This window comes from Galleria mellonella, unplaced genomic scaffold, assembly GCF_026898425.1.
Source record: "Galleria mellonella isolate WM207_F2 unplaced genomic scaffold, CSIRO_AGI_GalMel_v1 utg21, whole genome shotgun sequence".
NCBI lineage: Eukaryota > Metazoa > Arthropoda > Insecta > Lepidoptera > Pyralidae > Galleria > Galleria mellonella.
The window spans coordinates 466,056-487,103 of record NW_026442037.1 but is presented as its reverse complement, the minus strand read 5'-3'; the positions used below and the strand labels follow the sequence as shown (position 1 = coordinate 487,103).

The 21,048-nt window shown below is 33.3% G+C and overlaps 2 protein-coding genes across 8 annotated transcripts in view; both read left to right on the top strand.

Annotated features, from left to right (window-relative positions):
- The window catches only part of LOC113513069 (serine/threonine-protein kinase minibrain), a 166,558-nt gene that overhangs the window by 40,457 nt on the left and 105,053 nt on the right, over positions 1-21,048 (top strand). The gene's annotated exons all lie outside the window — the stretch shown is intronic.
- Positions 1-21,048, top strand: part of LOC128200558 (uncharacterized) — a 48,582-nt gene that overhangs the window by 9,648 nt on the left and 17,886 nt on the right. The gene's annotated exons all lie outside the window — the stretch shown is intronic.

Below are 21,048 nucleotides of genomic sequence, written 5' to 3'. Positions count from 1 at the left end.
ATTGTTGCCAGTCGGATTAAAGTACGCGGCCGACAGGCGCCGGCCGGTCGGGGTGCGGTCTACACTTGGAAAGTCTACACCAGTACTGCTTAAGGGGCCGCTTCCCCTACGACTGACTGTGTGGGTAATAACAGTCTATTTTTTATTAGATTAAGGGTTTGCGCTTAGTATTATCTCACCTGATGGAAAATGACGGCGTGACTTTAGATGAAACCCGCTCACCCATAAGAAGATAACTATGAGTATATATTTTTTTACTTTACGCTGACGAAATACCAGATGCGGGAGGGGTAAAATTAAGTTAATATGACATCAACCTTATGTATGTCTCATCCAATTTAAGCGACTAAAAATAGGAAGTTCTCACTTCTATGGTATCGCCTTTTGTATGTCGCGTTATATTTTAGCCAATTCTGAAATCAATAGTTTGTCCCGTGTTTGTTACATTTTATCACGGTTAAAATCGCCTTTATATTTATTATGGAATTTTTAGGTTGCTTTTGACGAAGTTATCACATAATGATAAATAACCCTAATTGAGAATCTCTTTGATTTCACGAATTCGTCTTATAAAGACGTATTTTAATGAAATAATTTAATATTATTATTTAGGTTATAACAATTCTGTGATACCTTGTTTTTTTTTTCTCTGTTCTCTGCTAACACAATGCATTCAAAATTTTTATCTTAAGGAAATTTAAGCGGAATATTTTATAGTGTAAAAAATGAAGAATCTTTATTTAATCCATAACAAAGTTTTTGTTTATCATAAACTTTATTTTTAATTACTCGTAAATAATAACATTTTAAATCGATTGATAATAAGAATGTATCGTTGAAATAAGAATTTGTTATGTAATGTTAACGTATACTTTAGTAAAGTCAATATAAATACCTTACCTGTTGTACATCTTTATTTAATAAATAAAGTGTAAATAAATAAATTACAATAACATTGGCATTTTTTGGGGAATAACCTTCAATAGTGGGAGTGGTTTAGATTATTTTTAATTGCAGACAATGGCTTAACTTACATCGTATTCCTTATTAATATTATAAAGGCGGAAGTATGTAAGAATGGACGGACACATGTTTATTGCTCTTTCACAAAAAACTACTAAATAGATTAAAATAAAATTTGATACTTGTGTAAATTATATCCTAACTTAGTACATAGGATAGTTTATGTACTCATTCACGTGGACGAAGCTGTAAGATATAGCTAGTAATTATTGAGCTATATATACAGAACTAGACAACGTCAGTACAGCGACAAACGTATCCTGTAAGGTAGGTCGTGACGCCTCCCTATTTCGACACACTGCGAAAATTACTGAAAGGCAGCCCGCCCTCGTTCACAAAATTAGTCTTCTAATGGCATATTCTAATGAGACGTTCTAATAGATTATTACAATGGTGTGTGACACAGATTTCTCTCTTTCTCAGTTAACACAATGCATTCATTAATTGTGGTGTAATTTGAAGCAGTAATCGGAACATTCTCCAGTGTAAAGAAAAGTAAAGTCTTTTATCATTTCACCAGAGGGAGACTTTGTACGAAAGTCGATTGCGTGGGTACCTCTGTCCCATTCGTATTTCAACCGTGAAGCAGTTGTGTTTGCATGGCTGTGTTTCGGTTTGAAGGGTGGGATATGGCGTGAATTTACTGGGTACAGAGGAATAACACCTGAGTCCTCAGGAATGGCATCGCATGGGGGGTATCATGGGCGCAACAGTATACTCTGTTATGTCCATGGTACTGCTCATGTCTTTAGGCGACGGTTACCACTTTCCATCAGGTGGGCCGTCAGCTTGTTTGCCATTCTAAGTTTTATAAAAAAAAAAAAAAAAAAAAATAATTCATTCTTTTCAATTCAAAAATAAAAATTATGTGATGAAGAAATTTTGATTGCTTTTTTCTTAATGTTTTAATACAATATTTAGAAATATATTTTTGAAAACTTTTAAAAATAAGTGCTATTATGTAAATAAAAAATATTGTTAATTTTAAATTTTTTTTTTTGTGAGAAAGTCCGAAGTGTTCAATACAATTATACTATATTAACGGAGCTTATGTCTCTTGTCATTAGTACTATTCTTTCAAAATGAAAAATAACGAAGAGCATAATTTAAAAGAACAATATGAGCCAAGCATGTAACGAAAACCTTGCCATGTGGTCCTGGCATAAAAATGGCCACCACCCTTCCATTTCTTCCATGGGTGTCGTAAGAAGCGACTAAGGGAACTTAATGGTCGAGAGATGGGCAGTAACGTCTACTGCGATTTTTTTTGAAGTGTGAAAATGGAATGGTAAACCCGTCTGCGCTAGCGGGATACGCTGGCGGGGCACCAGTGAAGGGTGATCGATTATAATGAAAACAGGCTAGTTAGCCCATCATGATGAATCCATCAGGAATTAACCGTGATAGTTTCCAGGGGGAACTGCGTGGAGGTCTACCTGGTTGGGTATATTGCTAGCAATGGGATTCTTAGTCTCCATTACTAACAATCCCTTTCCCCCCAAGTCAAACTGTGGTTGCCAACCTGCCAGTCAAGCGTGGTAACTATTGGTAATAACCCCAATAGAAGGAGGCCTATGTTTAGCAATACAATTAACGGCTAATATGGTGTGTAAGAAAAAATATTTTTTTCAGTTGCATACAAAAATTTGTATTACATCTCGTTACTTTTATTACGTTTTTGCAATTTATTCCTATTGAAATGTTTACTAGCACGCAATTTGTACACGCACTGTCATTGCAAATGTAAAATGTAAATGGTTGCGACAGTTTAAACAATTTTCTGATTGAAAAGAATTGAAGCAGCGACGAAAAAGTTTTGTTAAATCGCATACGGCTCGTAACCGGCAGATTGCGTGCTCAAAAACAATGATCGACGTTTGTTACCAAAACGCCTATTACCGAAAAAAAGCGCGTTAAGTACCCAACAATAAAACTATTCATGGCCTCCCTACAATGCCGTGTCCGAGCTCAACCCTGTGCTGCTATGCGGCCTGTAGTATGAATTTTTATTAAATTATATTTAAACTGAGTGTTGCCGGTGACATTACTCGTGAAAAAACTGTTTCTTTTGGTTCCCCGGAAAAGTCTGAAAAATACCTTGCTAAATGAACTCTGTAGTTCGTAGGCTCATTGGGAATTTTATCTACCTCATCGCAAACCTTAAACTTGGCCATCCAATTAAGAAAGACGTTAATTTAAGAAAGTTTATTTGGATTCAGACTTGCTGGTTAATCGATAAATTCGCGAAAAAATATTGTATTTATACTTTTCCGTCCCTTATGTTATTTGCGTTTGCTGTTAAGAGGGCACGCGTCCCTGAACGGTACAGGCGATTGGTGCCAAGGTGTCCGCGACGGGTACTAATTGCGTGTTAAAATTTACTTGACATAGCTCAACCTTCGTCATTGGCCGGCTTATTTAGAGCTCCTCCGACTCGAAACCGCAAAGTGCAGACAATAACCATTCAGAGCTCTCCATTCGCTGGTTGGCTGTCTCGATTTACTCGAAACGTTGACGATTACGTTGTTTCTCAGGTGGTCCTCTGCTTACAGCCTTGTCACAGTTAACCCCAATACCGCCGTAGTATCGAAACTTTCGCGGGAACGAGAACGCTGCTTGTCGCCACCCGCTCTCTTACTTTATGTAATTAATGAATCTGCCTGTCACTCTGTTCATCAAAGTTTTGGCAATAGGAACTCTTCCGAGTTTGATGCTCGACTCTCGCTCTCCCTATTTAAACTTTTCTAAATGCATGTACAATTTGTTGCTAAAATAATTAATTGGATATTTATTATAAGGTCTACAATCTCACCGAACCAGTTCGAATTGACCCAGTTTTACTTTGAAACTTTATACAAAAAATTAAAGTAGTATGTCATTCAACGATGTTTACACGAGAAATATGTCACGCCCATAACCATATGATAATAATGTGTTTCAAGGAGACGATTAAGTAATTTTATGACACAGTGCACTTGTGTTTGATGTGTGGTTTGAAATTGTTGTTTATAGTCAGCTTCGTAAGGCTCATCGTTGTGAGAGCTGAATATATTATTATAATGAAGCAGAGAATTGTTACAACATGCTTTCCATCTTCATCCATGGTAGAAAACGCACTAAAACGTGTTTAATTGTTTAAAAATAACAAATTATTATTTTTTAATTTAATTTAATAATAACAATATTTTTTTTTATTAAAATAATCTACAAAAATTATTGACCGTGATTGTATATATACATAATACACAATATAAACAAATCTAGACGCAAATAGAACTAGAAAAATCTTATCGTCGATTTTCTTAAATAATAACGTAGGTAAAGACTTTTTTTTTTATGTAAGAGTTCCCTCTTGTGCAACTAATTCACGCATTTTCTGCCAGCCATCTCTATTGCAGGCCCTATCTTTGACCTCTATATACGATATGACTCCTAGTGTTTCCTTTATCTGTCCAATGTAGTTATTTTTCAGTCTTCCACTTCCGAACAAAAACAAAGAAAGACTTTTGAGAAAGCAAAGACATATCTAGCAATGTGTAAGAATGCTAATAATGATGAGACGATAAAAGTTTGTATGAAAGTTGTCGATGATGGTTTTTTTTTTTATACCATTGCACAAGCTACTAAACAAGCATATTGCTTACTTGACAACAAGTGTTTACCGTAACCCTTGAACGCCTTCAACATTAAGGGCATTACGCGACAAATCGCATAACATGACTAGTATTTAAAAGATCACATTTCCAAGCAGTATTTGTTTTTTCTCTTTAGTTAAAGATAAGGCTCAAAACTATCATTAATATTAAAATTGTTGGCGTCTTCATCCCGAAGATGCAAAATCTCATTATGTTTAGACAAATATTTGGACTTATCCTTAAGTTTCAACGTCAATGTTGGAAAATATGAAATCTCGAAACATCTAAGATACTAAATGTTTGTTTCATAATATCAAAGCTAAATAAATAGACGCTACTAGAATTAGAAGAAGATTATTTACCGAATAATTCAAACAAATTTTAAGAATTTTATTAAATACTCCTGTAGTTGTTTTATGGCGGCCTTTCAAAGGTTATGGAGCTAAAGGAAATCGTCTACTACTAATAAAACCTTATGTTTCTACATGAATTGTAGCCAAATCGCGCATATCTGTATTACAACAATGTTGTAAACATCGAATATACTACTACATGGAAATTATTTATTGCCTTTATTACAATATATTGCTGACAAAGAACTATAAACGACTTCGGTTTTTGCTCCGTAAACAAAAAAAATAAAGTTCTATGGATAAAGAAATTATATTGAACCCATCCGAGAGTTAAACTCTGTCGATTGCAAAAAGAATTAGTAAAATATGTTCAGAAATGGTGACCCAAAAAATACAGATGAGTTAAGAACCATCCCCTTTTGGAAGTCACTTAAAAATAAGCGATGAAGCTCGTGTAATTTGTAGGAAAAGCTGCCTTATAAATTTCAGTACAAATTAAATCACTAAATTCTTAACTCGTATTGAATGCTTGTTGCTCTTTCACAGTATGTATAATAAAACGGGAGTTTGGGAACAATATCCTACTAGTCCTTACAGCACAATAAATGTGAAAGTGAGTTTGTTGAACACCAAGAGATAACATTGGTCATCATGTTATCTAGCATATGTGTGATTAAAATTTAGGATTAAAATTTGAAGAGTGCTCAGAACTTCATTCTTATACTATCTTCCCCTTTCTGATATCACACAACGAGTATGGGTCAGCAACTATATACACGATAGACCGTCCGCGCTCGCGTACAAGTAAGTTTGCTAACGTGAACCATGCTGGAAAAAGGTAGAATGGCCTTTCCCGAGACGTGTTTCCTTCATGCTATAACCTCGAATCTTTTAAATGTAGCGCAATAAAGCACTTAGTGAGCCGGCATAGTGCGGTCAATCGTTGAGAATTAATTTTCTTTTCGGTTGATCGTATTCATGGATCATATTGTCTCTGTGTTTTTATTCTGATATCTCAGAATAGTATAGTCATATGTCGTGCTATAATAAAAAGAAGATATTAAAGTAATAAGTTGTTTTAAAATGTGTACTTGATATAATTAAGGGTACTCTTTAACTGTGCCGCTATTACAAACCTTTCTGATTTTCAACAATGTTTTTTATTTACATTATCTATACTTTTATACATGGAGATGTGTCAGATGTTAATAATACGTCTACAAGCATCACACATAATATTCTTGTTTATTACAATGCATGCAACTTTGTATTTTTTATGTCCTTTGTTTATATTACACGATGATTTTACATAGTTCATTACTCAAATAAAAGTATTGTTACCAAAGTGTGTATCTATATCACGTTTAATAATATTTTATGGTACTAGAAAAAAAAACCTCAGTGTTATGTAGAAAATTTTTGTAGAAAATTGTTGAGTAAAATTTTAGTTCCCATCTCTTATAAACTATAAAACATATAACGTCAATATTAATATAATTTTAAGTATTAATCATATAATGCTTTATAGTTTCACAGAATTTATGATTAACGATATTTTTTCTAAACAGCTTGACAGATAATTAAATGCAACTATATGCAAGATTCATTACGGTTCATGAATTAGATCAGTTGATCCAACTTAATTCATCGGTTGATGAATTAAGTAATGTAATAAATTTAACTCATTAAACAAGAAAAAGACGTAGTAGTACCTGAAGTAGGTTTATTAGACTTTCTTATGAATAATATGGTAACTATATATAAAGTTGTGGTAAGTATAAAATTAACGTTCTATTCTCTTAAAATTAACATTTGAAAACATCCCTGCAGCTTTTATTTCGCCCCTCCCTTAAATAATGTCTTCATTCAATTTGTGAGAAATATAATTTGTCGTGCCTTAATTAATTTCTAAGTTTGCTGGATATTATTGTCCTGCTGAGTAGCGGTTAATTTAGAATTTTTGGCATGGAAACAATAGAAAATTTTGCAGCCCTCACTGTTTATTTTTTTATTAAGCTTAAGTTAAAATCTAGTATTAAAATCACTTTTCTAATTTACGCTGTTTATAATTTTTTACATGAAAGCTATTATTTAATAATGTTAGGAAGACTTTTATTTTGCTTTAGTGTAAAATATAATGTAGGAAACGCTTGTGATATGACTTATTTGGTAGCCAAATCCTCACTACGATTATACATGCACCTTTGTTGCAGTACAAAGAGGAAATTGAAGTGAATTCCAAGTGTGTCTTAAAAAACTTGAATTTTATCTAACCTATGAAATAGATTCAATTTAGTTAAATTTTATTTTTTTCAGAGCAAATTTTACTTGATACTTTTTTTTGCAAAAATAAAATTTAATCATAATTAATATAAATAAAGGTAACATGTTTTTAATCCACCTTGAATCGTAAAAAACGTCTCATCAATTCGGTTTAACATGCTATCTCTGTAGATGAGAGCCAGATTGAAATAACTTTAATATTACATCGTAAAGTATCATTATTCCATGTAGGTAACACCCACCGAAACCGACATTCCCGCGTAAATCGTCGTATCATAATGACCTGGAACCCTCGCTAGGCATTTTAAGAGATCTAACTTCACATAAGTATAAGCACATCTATTTCAGAATGGGATTACGTCAAGCACTTAAAGGAAATCCTTCAAGTACTAGTAGCTCTAGGTCTGACAAATCAGGTAGTGTGTAAGGGGTTTAGTGGCGGTCCAACCGGTAATCTCGTTACAGTTACCGGCAATTAGCCAACGCTAGCCGCCGGTTGTCGCGATGCCACCTCTTGTCTTGTTCTATTATTCCAGCATTTGTTAGGCTAAATTAAGATTTCTTATAGAGTAACATTGACCTGTTCGTTTGATGTGATTGACCACTAATGTGTAGTTCTGTGACATATATTCTTATGCTTACTTTATATTATTGATGGGAAAGTAGTTTTGCTAGCTGCTACCTTATTAAAATACGAGTCCAAAATAATAAGTATTTAATTGTACTACAGTTTATTGGTGAGATATTACTAGTCTCGAGTCCGATGGGATATTTCATCGCTAACTTCCACTCAAACTTATATCCACTACATAATTCCCTCACGGGACTAACATTTCAAAAATCCTTTCTTAGTTTTAGAAAGTACTATGCAAAATTTCTTGCTTTCAAATTCACTGATTTAGGTTGTCCGTAGTGTGTCAGCAGGTGTTAGAGTTTTGTTTTGACCATTTGTATTATTATTTCTTGTAATTCTTATTTCGTATTTCATCTTCATCTAACTCCTCATAATGGCGGGCATTACTGACGTCGTTAATTTCCTTTTAGTGGATGCCAATTGTTTAAACGACCTTCGATTTTACGTATCTCGACAAGATAAATTAGCGTGTAAGGGCTATTAGAAACCAAGGGCATTGCGGTATCACCAACCAATATTTTTAAATCACTTGTAATTTATGGTTTGATTAAGTTTATCACATGGAATGATAGCATTATTTCCATAATGATATTATCCATGTTATACTAATTATTCTTCACCTTAAACATTAATGGTCACATATTCAAGTACAGCGTAGTTTGACGGTCACTTCAAAGATATTCTAATAAGTCGAAGTTTTTCCTAGAAACTACTAGCGTGGTTTATACGGAAAGGAAGGAAATGGTTTGGAAATTCAAGAGTTCTGCGGAGGTATCGCCCACGCAGCGCCTGTCAGCCCTGTGGCTCAATTCTCGTAAAAACAAAGCGTTCAAACATAGTTGAAGTTGAGAAATCGTTCGATCGAAGCCCTATCAAAAGTTTGTATTGGCGTATTATTTGCCAATTGACTTGTCTACTGAGAAATAAAAAAATCCAGTCATATTTCCCTGTATTTGTTAATTGTATAACTTAATAACGATTTTAGAATTTGTACTATTCTAGAATGATGCTCATAAGGACGGTTTCAACGACTGAGATGCTTTGATGTTGCGATTCTCACCATATAATAGAACTCGCGTAGAGTGGTAACGGCTTACCATCATGTAGACAGTATGTTTGTTTACCATCTTAGTCGTATACATATAAACAATCTTATCCTAAATATTTTATTACGTATCTAGGATATTTTAAATTATTTTTAAACTAACTATATCTCGTGGCTTTGCCCGCGTGATTCAGTAAATAAAATATCCTATATATGTGGATATAACTTACCCATGTAACAAATTTCAATCAAATCTGTTCTATAGTTTTTGTGTGAAAGAGTAACAAACAACCACCCATCCTTGCAAACTTTCACATTTATAATATTAATAAGATTTTAATAAATCTAACTTTTACAATATTATTTGGTATTTATTCAAGAAGCGATTATAAATTTCACGTTCTTGTTGTATTTGAGTAATTTTATATATAATAAAATATTAAATATAATTTTAATGATTAATAAATCAATAATTTCCATTAGCGTATAGAATACAACTAATCACAATGTATTTATTGCGACAGGCGTCTCGGTGGGCTCAATTTTATAGTGACGATTTTATGATGATTACACACAGACGGAGTATGCGTGCGTAAATGTTATCTCAGCGTATCTGTCTAATAAAATAAGTCTATTAGTGGCGCTGTAAAAGGAACGGAGCTCGGCGGTAAACAGAGGGCCATCCTCGTTTAGTACCTCTACAGTGAGCGTTAATCTCGTTTTTCGCAATTAGTTGGCGGCTACTTCTATTGCCCACCCCACCGGGGTAAATTCGCTTCACCTTTTTTTCCCCTTTTATTTTTTATATTTTCTTTTCAAACCAAGTGTTTTTCATGCCGAGAGCGCCACGGCGTTTGTTTCAAAAGGTTTTGTTTGCTCTTCTACAATCTCTGTCATATTGTGTATTTTTATTGATCTTTCAATTTAAACGTAGAAAAAGTGATGGTTCACGTTTTCAATTACGCTTCCCTGTTCGTAGTTTGAGAATATTTGAATTGAATAAATAGATTATGCTCTGTAAAAAATACAGCGGTTTCGTGACAAAATTATTATTGACTACTACAGTATTACAATACTCGATTCTTATTTTAAACGAATAAAACAATCAATAAAGAGATATTTCGTAGACACATAGATTTCAATTTAGAGCTCGGAATCCTATGTTTATAGATTATATTTCGTAACAAGCACTTTTGTGCTTCGCAAAAAAGGCAGTATCAATAGTCGCATAATTATCAAAATTGATTCAGAATTGGCGATTCAATACTATAACAGTCATAGTAAAGATACAAATGAACTCAAAAGTTTTGAAAGTACCTTAAAAATATTAAAAAAAAACAATAGTGTTTTTACTACAAAGTCTGTTACTTAATTAGTAATATTATTATTCTAGATTTGGTAATTTTCGTGCCTGTACAGCGTTGATAAAATTGATAATCCAGTTTTGACTTTCTCATGAAGTGTTTAGCAGTTGTGTTCATGAATTTAAACGTCGGAAAGGCGATGAAAAATAATGACGAGTTCGACGAACTGTTTATTATTCAAGTGTGGGGTCACCTTGAGGTCACGTATGTCACCTTGCTACCGAAAATTAATCGGCAACGGTTATCGCGTATTCACTGTTTCAGTCATCATGTTTCATTCACTGGCTCAGACGCGGGGACGGGAGGATTGTTAGCGACTCCCTTTGCTAACCTATTCCCTATAACAGCTCGACCCCCACGTGGTCCCCCTGAAAACTATTGTGTTTAATTCCCGATGAACCATCACGATAGACCATCTAACCTGAATTCATTTTCACCTATTATGCCTCATTGGTAGGGCACTACCAGCGTAAACGCACTCAGGATAACCCTAGTATTGCAGGCGTCCACATGCTACAGTGACCGTTTACCGTCAGGCGGGCTGTATACTTGTTTGCCACCGTGGTATAAGCCTTAGATGCAGTAACATCCCCCTTTTAGAATGCCTCGAAGTTCCCCGTTACATAAGTTGGAAATCTTGTCTGTGTGTATATACATATATCTGTGGCAACGGAGGTGTCAAATGCATGGATCCATTTCAATAATTTTTTTTTTTACTGTTTAGTCGATTTGAATTATTTTGTTTAATTCCGCCACCATTTGTATGCGAGCGATTGCCAACGTTTGGAGAAATTGAACAAAATAATTGTAACCAACAACCATTGATATAGACTTAATATAACACATAGTTCAGTAAAAAAAAAAAATTTCTTTTATTTAAAAAAAAATAACAATTATTTTGTTGATTTGAATAAGATACTAAGCAAAAAATCATCTAGTGCTATTTTGTGGAGTTTATAGTATGCTAAAATGTATGGTTTTATTTGTGATTCTCTCAGTCTTAAATTTATCAACATAAGTATTTTTATCCTTATAATTCTAAATAATGTATAATTTTAATTATTGTTAATTCGAAATAACTGTCTACTTGACCGTTTTCGTGTTGCGAGTGTAATTAAAATGCGTTTATGGTTGTTAACCCATACAGTTCTGTCCAATAAATGAAGATAATTAGTGTTTATCTGTGGACTTACGTTGCCTCGAAGTATCCTTCGGCATAGGTAATTAGTGCTTGTACACAATCTCACAGTCGGTGCACGCGAGGTCGCTTTCCGGGCAATGAATCAGCTGACTGTAGCCGATCGCTGACTCACACGCTGCAACACTCAGCTGCGCCTCTATTGTTCGAAACAGCTGACTGTAGTGTTGAGAAATTTCTAGATTTTTCCACCTACAATAAAGTATTGCAATCTCTCGTGTTTTTTTACCGCCGAGCAGCTGTGTCTGCGCGGCTGTATTACTAGTATAGTAATAGTAGACTAGCTTTTGCTCGCGACTTCGTTCACGTGACCGGGATAAACAGTATAGCCTATATCCTTCTCCATCCCATATAATACGTTTACGTACCAAATTTCATAATGATTGATTAAACCATAAAAGCAGTGTAAGATAACATACAAAGTCACTTTTACATTTATAATATTGTATTATTATTATTATTTCAGCCGTTAACTGTCCACTGCTGGACATAAGCCTTCTCCATAAAGAGAATTTTGCCGGTAGTTGACACGCTTGGTAGGCGGGTTGGTAACCGCAGTTAGGCCATTGAGGATGTTTTAAGAGGGACGCTGCTGCCCATCCTTTGCCCTCTCTTAGTCGCCTCTTACAATACCCACGGGAAAAGAATGGGTGGCCCATTCTATGCCGGGGCACACACGACGTATAATATTAGTAAGTATAAATGAATGAATACCAGCTTTCACCGGCGACTTTGTTCGCGTGATCGGAATATTATTATTGGCCGTAATAAATAGTAATCTATATCCTTCATCCCAAATACGTCTACTAGAGCTGATTAGGGCGCCATGGGGTAACAAACAAGTAAATAGTGAGGATTTCTAACAAAAGATTTATTGAACTTTGTATACTATACCAATACCGTAGTAGCTCATAAATTGCTGGAACTTGCAAGTTCTCAGTGAATATCGTTACGATAGATATTTCATTCAATTGATATTCGGCGAAAACTTATTAATTAGTGTGGATTAATTAGGTTAGTTAGGATTAGACAAATTAGGGAACGTTAATGTTTAAAGTTCAGGTAAAGGTTAATTGCTTTTCTCGTCTAGCACTCTTAGGTATTTTGTGGACTGGCTGAGAAAAACTGTGTACTTTATAACCTTTTTAAGTTGTATTTTTTTTTTGTAGGTTTTAGAAATTAAATTACAAAACTGTATTCATGTAGCGGTGAAGTAAATACGTAAATACCGACCTCCGGCGTATATGCTCGAAGTGATAATAACACATAATCTAAGTAGACACCAGATTCATCCAGTGTGGAATACGAAAATAGGTTTGACCTAGCCGCAGCGTAATCGCGTGGGATTGCGGATGTGTCACGCGGGCTTACCCAGCCGGAAAAAAATTGTTATACCACAGTTATTGCTGTAATAAAATGTTGGAAAAACGGCCTGATGCCTGTCTCACAATATAGCGTACTCTACAATTTTTATTCATTGAATTACATTGTCACCCTTCTTAATAAAAATGTCAAATTGTAATAAATATTTTGTTAGTGAAGTATTTGATTTTTTTTTGTGTAAAATATTTGGTTAAACATATTAATAGTTTAAGTTAGTTAAAAACTTGACTTACTCTTTGATTGTTTTCAAAAAGTCCCAATTCTAGGAGTTGAGCTGGCAGTCGCTCCTAAATGAGGTAATAAAATCAACCTAATATATACTTAGTTCGTTAAATCACTAACAACTCGTCCTGGCTTCGTGCAATTGCAAATTACATTATTATTTATTTATTTATTAAAAGTAATTATAACATAACAGCAAAAGCCAAATCAATGTTATAAATCTACTGTGCTAACATACAAAGTTATAATAAATGTATTTAATTAAAATAACTGAAACGGAATGAAAATACGCGTACTGTTCGTAACATAACCCCGTTTTGGTTTGCTAATAAAAGTATTCAATAGTAAAAAAAATTAAAGTTCAAAAGTTAAAGGAGTAAGTTTATTATGATACATAAAAAAAAACAAAATGAGAAAATCCCATTATGGAGTTTTATTTATCTTGGCAATTTAAACTATGATTTATGGTATACTCGTACTTCTTTGTGTTATGTTAATTAAGATATAATGTTAGGTAGTATTATGTTGCCAGACTGCCACTGGTACAAGAGATGTTGCATTACCTGTGCTACCATGTTTATTTCCCTACACATTACCCCAGATGAGTGACTTTAAGTGTAAACAAGGCATTAGACTACATAGAAAATCTTGCAACGTTACTAAAGAGGACATAGTGGGAAACAATAGGTTTCCCATTCCCACTCACCGGTGCCGGTAGTCAATGAGTCAGCTGATGTAGCAACGGCCTCTGGTGACTCATAGCTGATCTCATGCAGATACGAAACAGCGCACACGTGGATACGATACCGCAGGTGACGGATAGTGCTAGTGATGTAGTTTTATGAAAATTTACCGCGAATTAGTTGCTGTATTTTTCACTTAATGTTCTTTACAGTGTGGATAGGGAAATCCCAGTATAATTGTTATAATAGTTCATTGTACTCCTTCACCGAAGAAATCAGAGTTGTATTATAATATTTAAATAATATTATAATATTTACAAGCTAATTTTATTCAATATACGGTCTTTATTCTCTTTAAAAATTAATAAGTACAGTTTCCAATTACATTTTGTATTCAAGTGTTCTCACATGATATAATAGTTTATTCCAAGAAATATTTTCGGAGAGTAAATGTAACAGTCATTAACTTATGAATTATTAAACAAATCTATATTAATGATTTACTGCTTTTTAAATTTTATTGTTTGTTTTTATATCCTTTTGCGACGTTATGTACCTTATGTCCATTTTATTACGAGTACTACATTGTACATTGCTACTAAATGAATTCACGGCTAAACGAGATAATTTAAAAGGTAAGCCATAATTCTGTTTAATATTATTAGCAAAGGTGTGACGATTAAGTTAGTTGTTACGTACCGTACATATGCCGCATCTATTATTGGATATTCTAACTTCATTGACCCCAACAAGCGAGCGCGTCCGCAGATTTCGAGGTGTCCTTGTTATCGACATGGCAACTGTTGTCCTGTTAAATACAATTCGCTGAATATTATTAAGTACTTTTTTCTTCATAACAACAGCGATTTGAAATGTAAATATTATATAAAATCAACACGAGAGTAAAGCCTGTCAATTACAAAATTACTTATTAAAATCGACAACGCAATCGCATAACAAAAGGCACAAAATAAAGACGATTTGAGAATATCCTTCTTGTGAAGAATCATACTGAACGTATGCGTAATTTATTTATTCGGAATAGTCACAGCTTTACGATTGTATCCATGTACTTCAAAAATAAAATAATTTGACAAGCTAAAATACTATTCACATTATAAACAAGTGTGTATTTCCTTCATTCTATAACCTCGGATCTGTAGTCGGATCATATGTAGCGTGAAAAAGTACTTTGTGAGCCGGCATAGTGTGACCAACTGTTGAGAGTAAATAATTCTTTTTTCGGTTGATTGTATTCTTAGACCATATTGTCTCTGTGTTCGTTTATAATGGTGTGGTCACATGTCGTGCTATAACAATAAAAAAAAGTATGGTTATAGACGTTACGTTTTTACATTTTAAGTAAATTTTATAAAGAGAAGGGGAGCACCAACTGCATTCTTTTACAATAAAATAGAATTCTATAATATAATATTAATTACAAATTATATAATATTTAGTAATTAATTAGAAGAACAGTAATAAAGGTAGAATACGTCAGTGGCACCTAACTGTACAATCATGTTCGATATCCGATATAAACGGATTAGTGTAATCAATTTGGCTGCAACCGCGTCACACGTGTAACAGTGCAATCCGGTGGAATTACTCGGAAGTTGATTTGCGCAGTTTTGACGTAAATTCCGAACGCAATATGACGTGGTGAGACGCAGGCGCCGTTGGTTACCGCCCACTCTCGTTTTCGCTACGTCGCCTACTGATAAGCTGATAACGTGTGTTTATGCAGAATAGCTGTTAGATGTATATAAATCTAAATATAGCCGTGCCACTTTTGAGTAATATAACTGTACTTAATTATTATACACGTTACAGTGATTCGGTGATTACATGTTTTTAAATCAATGTGTACTAATGATATTTACAAGAGATGAAAAAAAAAAACTACTAGAGTACTCCAGTAATTATAGTACTACTAACGATATTGTCAGACGCCGCGTTAATTGGTGATTGTCACAAAATGTACAACCTTATTTTTAACCGATTTCAAAAAGAAGGAAGTTTTCAATTTGGGTGTATTTTTTTTTTTGTTTATGTCACTCATACATCATAACTCCGTCAAGTATAAATCGATTTGGAAAACTCTTTTTCTCTCTGTAGGGATATAGTCACAGGTTGATACTTAAAGACAAATTTTATCTAAATCTGTTCTGTAGTTTAGTTTTTAAAGCAAACTAACTGGTTTCGTCACAATTTTAATTATTTTTGAGCCATTTAATATTATATTAAAAGACAAAACTTGATAAAAATTAAGTGACAAAAAGGTATTATAAGTCGACTATGATAGATGTATGATTACCATAGATGTCAGTGTAATTTGATTGACTACGATGTTCATGTCTTTCTATCGAGTGGATCAGAATCTCTTCATAAAAATATATTATCAGTATATATCAAAAGCTTGTTTAATTTGTTTAGAAGATGATTGCGTTGTAATTTATTGAAAATATGCGTGCATGCATACAACTTAATTTTAATATTCTAAGATTTTCCCATAGAAATTTAAATTTATTAACAATGCTTAAAAGAAATACTTGACAGTGTAATCACGAAAATAATTTGTGCTTATTAAGAAAAAATCTGTTCTGAATCTCTTTGAATCGAAGTATTTGGCGTTCCATTGTTTCTGCCTACCCTAATGGAAGACAGGCGTGGTGGATATACATATATGTATTTATGTAAAAAGACTATATTAGGCTATTAGATGTTTGTAATGTATCATGAACATCATTACTATTCTTTTAGCTGTTAATTATCTATTATTGTACCTAGGTCTCCCTCACAGACTGTCATAAGGAACCAGTACGGAACTGCCTATATTTCCTTTGCAACATATTTGAGGTCGTCGCTGTTTCTGTTAGGGGATCTATCACTGCATATCTGTCCTTTGAAATATACTCGTATTTAAATACTTTGTAAATTCTATCCTACTTATAAAAGTTTAAGTTTGTGAAGATGTTTGAATGTTTGTTAGTCAATCACGATTAAACGAACATTCATAGCGTTCGTCCTACTAGCCGTTTAAACTAGTATATACATACATACATAATAATTGATGGATGGATTATATTCCGACAAAGGCGCAGTATAGAACAAGTATTTCTGTAAATAAAAATTTACTCCTATAGAGATGAATAATCATTCTTACATTTTTATATAGGCAAATAAAATAATTTTGTTTTTATCATCTGTCAACATCCGTTCCATTCAAGACAAGATCACCTCTTAGTGATCTCAGTGACCGATAATGGCGGGTCACATAAACCATATTAATAATTATTATGTAAGATTATAATACTGTACGTAAGGAGAAGTATTTTTTTTTTTTTATTTACAATTTATTGCACTATTTAAAACAATTTACAATTTGATATGAAGACCAATTCTGTGAGAGACTGGTGCTTGCGGTAGGTTTAGAAGAACCTGTGTTACAAGTCACCAGTGCCTTATCTCCATGGACTACACAAATACAAGGCAACCAATTAGTGTTATAATACACAGATAACAATAATAAGATATAAAGTGCGAGAGTAAACTTAACATTAAAACTTATTTCTAATATATAACTTAGGCAAAGTTAATAACAAAATACAGACTATGTGTGGGTGCGTGTGTGTGTGTGTGTGTTATTTAAAAAATAATAAATACAGTTAATTTTAATTAGAAGTGATACAAAGGGCGACCTTATCGCTAAGCAATCTCTTTCAGACAACCTTTGGGTAAAGGGCATTGAGAAAAAGACAAATTATATATACATTTATTTTAAAAACTATTTGTACATATGAATAAAACTAATGGGTGAAATTATTAACGTAATCTGTATTAGAAATTTTTTTTCCAAAAGGATGAAAAAGTAACAAATAAAATTAATTCTCCTATATTACTAATATGGTACTTTCAGCTTTCATCTTTAAGTGATAAGGTCTGAATTGTACACAGTATACAACATCTTTATTAACGTAAACCACTCCTTAAAGCCAGTGTTAGTATTCATTTATAGGGTCTCAAAAAGAATATTTTTTTGACACTTTTGATTAACATACTGTATATTCAAGATTAAAAATATTTCTAGTTAATAATGTTACATTAAATATGGTTTTAAAATATTTTCCTCTCTGTATCTTTTTATGTATTTGCGTTATAAAACATTGGCATAAAAGTAATGTAAGCTAAAGAAGTGTAAAGCGTAAATGGAGTAAACTAATCCAAAGTAACAAATATTATCTACGTGTTGACGTATCGTTTGTTTTTTTATACTCGGGTTGAATAACTCGGCATACTCGTAGTTAGTAAACACTTGGTATGCCTTTTTTGCTGTTAATACATAATAATGTATTTTTATTTTTTATTTTTAAACCGTGTGATTGGGATATGGTCATTGACCGGGATAAAAAGTAGTCTGTCTGTCTCATTCTCCATGTATTCACGTTTATACCAAATTTCATAGCCGTTAAGGCACTAACAGATAAGGCTCTATGAGGTAATATACATACAAACTTACAGCATTAGTAAAGAAGTAAGGATGGCTTATTTCCATAAAAATAAAACACGCCGACAGTGTTTACTAAATTTGATAGATATATAAAAAGATACTGTATATTTGTAAATATTTTTGACGGTCAATTCCAATTCGAAACAACTCGAAAGTCTAACACCAGGTTAATCCAGTCGATGTTTTAAACGCTCTTCCATTAACAAAAACGGCTTAAAAGAGTACTTAGTATTTACGCCAATATCAACAATTTGAATATTACAAACAAACTGTATACCTATTAAAATGCCTCCGGGATCCGCCGTTTATATATTGTCCGTTTGCAAACCGAATATCATTTATCGATACAAAGTACAAGTTTTTATCGATGTCGATAAATTGCAATTAGTATTCTGTGTAAGAATGTGCGCACGGGCGACATTCACCGTGACAATTTTGGCATTCTTCTCGAGTCCATGGGTTTGTATATGGGTGGGCGTGACGTGACATAACAATTATTTCGCTCGCTAGCCGTGTTTTGCTCCCTATATATTATTTAGACAAATTTTCCAAATTTCTGTGAAGTTAATTGGGCAATTTCAAAAATTAAAATGATTAAGTAAACGAATATCGTAACACGGGATTGGTATATATATACTTATATAAGTACTGGCTATTTGCACACTACATAGATTTCAGAAGTAGGTGATAGATCACTTCTAGACCGCGTATCAAGATGGAACCTACCAGATTTTAAGTTTTTGCGTGATGCTAGATTATACATAAACATAGATAATCAGACAAAATTTCTAAAAATTATAGTTTTAGCTTCTATTGCCCTCTCATATTAATTCTTTCTTATCGTTTATTAACAATATGAGATGGATTATTAAAAGTCATAAGTCATAAAACTGTCATCTATAATATATAGTCATAAAAATATGTTCTATCAAAAATGGAATTGTGGTAATTTGTCCACTTTGATTTTTTCTAGTGTTAAGATATTATTTAAAATATTATACTTTATTGTAAAATATTGTATTTTATTATACACGCGATCGAGATCAGAGGTTCGGATATATTTAAAAAAAAAAATATTGTTATAAAATATTTCCATACGATAGATTCATGGATGAGAGTACTTTCTATTGCTTAAATGCACAGATAAGAATTTAATTATCTCTATATATTTATATGGTTTTTCTTTAGAACCAGGTACAAATTACTTTGGTTAAATTTTGATTCAGATATTAAAAGGTTAACGAAAACAGATTTACCGATAGTAGTCTAATATTTTGGAAAAGGTTTAGTATAAACGTGATTTTGCTTTAACCTGAATACGCAATTTTGAGTTGCTCCATGTACCAATTGGTATTCATATTATTAGCAATATATTCTTACACAAGGTAACGTAAATAATGCGTCATGAAATGGTACGTGTATGTTACCTTGTCTCGAAATGAAAAATTATGCGGACGATCTCACGGCAGTAGCAATAAAAATATACTATTCGGAAGTTCCTTATGGTACGAATCTGCTGTTGCCATGCGAACATTCCGGATGAATGGCAGTATCTATGCGCGTGAGTGTGTTACGCAACGGCGATGACGCAACGTCGCGACTCGTGCCTCTGTCTGTTGCTAGTTAGTATGCAAAATAATTGAAATATTCGTGTCGGCTGAACGGTACGAGCTTACGGTCCTCCCTAAATGTGCACCTTAATTGCTCGACGTGACTTTGTTTTGGGATGCTTTCACATCGTAAAGAGGTCCGTGCACGGTCGAGCCGTTTGAATCGAGCACGTCAATTTTGCTACCTGTGAGTGAAACTGCTTAATTAAGTCGTTTGATGCACGCGTCTAGTTCTTATATATTTTCACAATTTGTACATTTGCTGTAATTTTCAATAATATTGTTTCTTTTTGTGTGTTTTTCATTTGTACTAAGTATCTGTGCAAACTTTATTGGCTGATAAATTTTATTTGTGTATTTATAATGTGTAGCTGTAAATAAATAAATGTAATTTTCTTTTTATTTTATAAACTTCTTATTCTAGGATTCAGATCCAATTAAATTTAACATCTTTTTAAGTAAGCGGTTTTTCTTACTAACACGGCACCTCTAGTTTGGGAGGCTCAGAAATTATCCAAATATCCAGAATTCAATATATAGGTATCGTATATTGCCATCTCTACCCCATGCTGTAGTCTCTTGGGAAAACCACGACAGAGGTTTCAATTGAGCGTTCGTGGGAGACAACACGTCTGAAACTGCGCTGTACACAACCATCTAGGCTCTAAGGTGGTATCGATGGCGAGTCTGTACGATGGTAGAATGTGACCGTGGGTATCATTTAACAATTTCTATGAGCACAGTCCATTGTACAAGCGGTAAAACATACAGAGTGAGACAAAATCTCTTCTAAAACATAAAGGTATAATTGTCATTCTGGAATCATCGACAATTCTTATAACTCTCAATTTTCGATGTTAAATGTTTTTTGCGTCAAGTGTTTAGTTTGCTAATTATTACGATTTCACCCTGTATGATGTTCTCTGTAGTACTAACACATACTTTATTGTTATTATGGTAAAATTTCTGTTATTACGTCATGTAAAAGATACAATTTTATATCAATCGCGTGCCAAGCACGTAACAGCTTGATTCAAGCATCAAGCAAACATTTTAGTCGATTAATCACGCTTGACTCAAGCCAAAATGTAGACGCTTGATTCAG